Source organism: Cynoglossus semilaevis, chromosome 14 (genome assembly GCF_000523025.1).
Source record: "Cynoglossus semilaevis isolate Cse_v1.0 chromosome 14, Cse_v1.0, whole genome shotgun sequence".
Classification (NCBI taxonomy): domain Eukaryota; kingdom Metazoa; phylum Chordata; class Actinopteri; order Pleuronectiformes; family Cynoglossidae; genus Cynoglossus; species Cynoglossus semilaevis.
In genome coordinates this window covers 13,853,425-13,857,332 of record NC_024320.1, presented here as the reverse complement: position 1 = coordinate 13,857,332, position 3,908 = coordinate 13,853,425, and positions in this window count along the sequence as shown.

The window sequence follows — 3,908 nt, the reverse complement described above, 5'->3', positions numbered from 1 at the left end:
AACGAGCTCCATATGTAGTATGTATAAGTTTTTAACTCGTGCTTGTGCTGTGTAAAAGAGCTGCTGTTTCATTTCAGAATTTTACATCAGATTTGCCCGAAAAACAGCACCTGGTGCAGAAAAGACTGACCTGGAAGTTTTTTTTTTTGTCCTGATCATTAGAGAAAAAAGGATGTACGTATAAATCTATTAGCACAGGAATGGTTATTGACAAGCAACATTGCAGACAACACACACAAACACATCCCTTGCCCAACCTGCCAACGGACTCGTTTGAGCTCATATTAAACTTACTGGATTGCATGATGGACATTTTATAACATGGACAATGTCACTGTGCAAGGTTTGAATCTGCAGAATCCCTTATAGTTCATTGCAAATGGTTTATGTAAGCACACACTGTAGCTTTTTTTTTCTCTCTCTCCTTTTTTTAACCTAGATTTATTTATTTATTCTGTATATTTTGTATATACCTATGTTCTGTTTTACCTTTTAGTTTTTGTGTGCCTTCAGTGCTGTACAGAATATATACAGAAGTTGTAACTGATAAGCAGAAAATAAAGAATTGCAATATTATGTTAAATGCGGCTGAAATTATAATTTACATTTAGGGTTGTGCACAAAGGCCAGAAGGATGTGAGACTTGGACTTAATGTTTCTCTGTGGTGGACCCCTGTCTGCTAATTGATCATCCAGAAGGGAAAACAGTAATTTTGCATCAGTGCCTTATCAGTACACACGGCTAAGGCAAATGTGCATGCGTGAACCTGTGTAAACACCATTTGGTCCTGTTCGTGCTGCTTTAATAATTAAGCGCCCCCGCCCCCATTCAATGTCTGTGACCTACTCTTTAATCACACAACAATGGCTGCAGGATTTCCCTCAACAGCCACACTTTAATTTTCTCCTGTGGATTGCTGCTGGACGATCATCTAATCCCTCTATTTCCTCCACATCATCAGTGGTGATGTATGTGACTCTCCTCTGCACTCGCCGCCTCAGAAATACACGGCACCACAGGCTACACACAGAGAAACCCACACCCAGATAAATTTAAGTGAACTTTGATAGATTTGGATTCACACATGCATCATTTTAAGTGTACGGACACATGGAGGCAAATGGACCTCCGCAGCAGGGAAGACGAATGATCTTTTTGCAGCGTGCACCTTTGAGACCTATAAGTAATGCTCCCCTCTAAAGGTGAGGCATTGAGTGAGGTGGGAGGCTGCACGAAAGTGGCCGGTGGCAACAGTATTTTACCAAAATAAATGTGATTGACTAATTAACCACCAATGTTAAAAGCCCCTGAACAAAGTGTGTTGTTTATGAGAGTATTTAAACAGAAAAGGTCTGGATGAAAATGTCTTTAAGTCAAAGTAATGCAGCCAACTAATCTGAATTAGCTTTGTCTCTCCGGCCTCTCACGGTCTGCAGCTATGATGTCTTTTGCAGCACCTCACTGCATAAATTTGCACGGTATTGATGAAAAATGGTTGGCATTGGCGTTAAGCACCTATTGTTCAGCATAATATAGAAAACCTTGCTCTATTAACCATGGATGCTCACATTTGGGATGCAGCTGTTGCACCGCAGCTCCTGGTTTCCACACCCCAGTGTTTCCACCACCGTGGTGTGTGATGTAATTACACGGAGATCTAAGCAATTCCATAACTTGTGGGTTGTACAATAAGCTTGAAAAGTGGGAGGGGGTGGTAAAAAAGGTATGCATGAAGTGTGATGTTTACACACACAAAGCACACAGAGCTGGCTTCACAGAGGACTTAAAACCGTACATAAGTAAACAACTGTGACTGTTTACCATTCCCTTGAACATTGCCTTTGTTTGTTTTGCACCTGCGTCGGCACAGAACCGTATCTTGTGATCTGAATTGTAATCCCAGGACTTTTGGTCCAGGTTTTTCTCTACCATAAAAACAATTGTTGGGAACCCCCCCCCTCCTCCCCAACTGCAGAATAACCTGACCTCCTAATGTGATAATAATGATTACACAAACCTAGGATAGAGGACATATTGGAGCGTCCGCCGCCTCTAATGCACATTATAGATCTATTATTTACTAACAAAGTGTTTTCAAGGTGAATTTAAATGTATAGATGTATAGATCTAAGAAAATACACATATTTCTCAGGAGCCTATTATTTATACAAAATGGTCTGTTGGAATAAATCACAACAACAGCAAGCCATTAATATCCATATAGGCAAGCAAAGTGGCTAAACCTCTTGGGCAGCCTTATTGAGTCTAGTGGGTTTTTTTTCTTTTTGCTAGGAACTAGGTGCAGTGGCAAAACTAAGGCTGGGTCACTTTCACACCTCTAGCCTTTAAAAGAGCAGGGAGAGGCTATGTTTGTACAAGTGCTCGTAAGAACAAAATCCCTGGGCAATTGTTTATTGAATCCAACATTTCATACCTCCTTGTGAATGGACTTTATGTATTCAAATTGGTGGCACTCTCATTTCACATTGAAAACCTTTCAAGGTCACTTATTCATTTTTTCTTCTTAGTCACAATGATTGAGAATTTTACACAGTAGAAAAAGCATGGCTATAAATGGTTAATCTCATTCTGAGGTTTCTGCTCTAGAATTACTTTGAGTTAAATAAGGATCTTAACCACATTGTTCTAAAAGCCATGCAAAAAAGGTGTATTTTAGTGTAATTAAAAAAGGAGGAAATAAAAGTGTACCACAAACCAGTATACAGTTTCAGAAACACAATTATAATCTCACACAGCCTTATTTTTGTGACCCATCAAGAGCTGCTGATCAGCAGAGCTTAGAGACCACTGGAGGAACGGAGGGCTCAGGCAACTCAGGGACTCGGAGGAATGGAGAACGATTGTTAGAGCATTTATATAAACCACAGGAGGATTATAAAATCAATTCTGTAGCACGGCAAGAGCCAATAAGGGGAGGGTGTTACAGGAGATGTCGGTTCACACTTGTGAAAAAAGGCATGCTGCAGTATTTTCAACAAGGCGAGAAAAAAAAAAGTCTGGGTAAACCAATGAAGAATGTTTCTGTTCACCAAACAGGTCATTTAATCACTTGCTTCTAGTTATTTTCCTTTGTTTAATGCAAATGTCTCAATGTGCGTGCCACTAAAATACTCAATACTATAAAAAATGGCCAGAGGTGATATTGATATTGTCGTTTGTTATAGAGTATGTTGAAAACTAGTGGTGACTATTTTAATCTGTATAAAACAGAAACAGTAAAATCAATATGAAAAAAGTTTCACGTTCTGTAAATTCCTACAGTTTTCTACACTTATTATCTGAGTAGCAATCCAACTGAGGGAATGTGAAAAACTGTCTTTTTTATTTTAAATTTTCAATATATATATACACTTCTGTACTGCGATTAAAATAATGATATTAAGTAAGTAAGACTATGAAAAAAAATAAAAAATCCAAACCCCTAACTGTACTGTAGATCAGATTGTGAGATTGCGAGTAGATTGTGATCTACCAGTAAATTCAGCAAAAACATCAGCAATTAAAAATAAAAATTCAACATACAAATGTAATGTATTACCTCGCTGAGACACCACACATCTAAGTAGTCTTTTATTTTGATCATTTGACCATCGTTCATCGATATTGAAAACTAGCTTTTCTTATGCAGCACCTGCTGCACTTTGAGCTGCTTTCTACGTTTCTCTACATTCCCTCACTTTTATAATGTGTGTGTGTGTGTGTGTGTTGCTCCTTCTACCGTGAAAGAGTCAGTGTTATAGAGGCTTGACTTTTGTATGTCAGCTCATCCGCACATCCATATTGAACCATAGTCTGTTACAGAGCTCTAGCCCCCCCGGGGGTAAATCTTATGATTGTGGCTGGCCAAGAGGAGAGCAGCTTTCTATTAAACAGGCGACAATGAAAT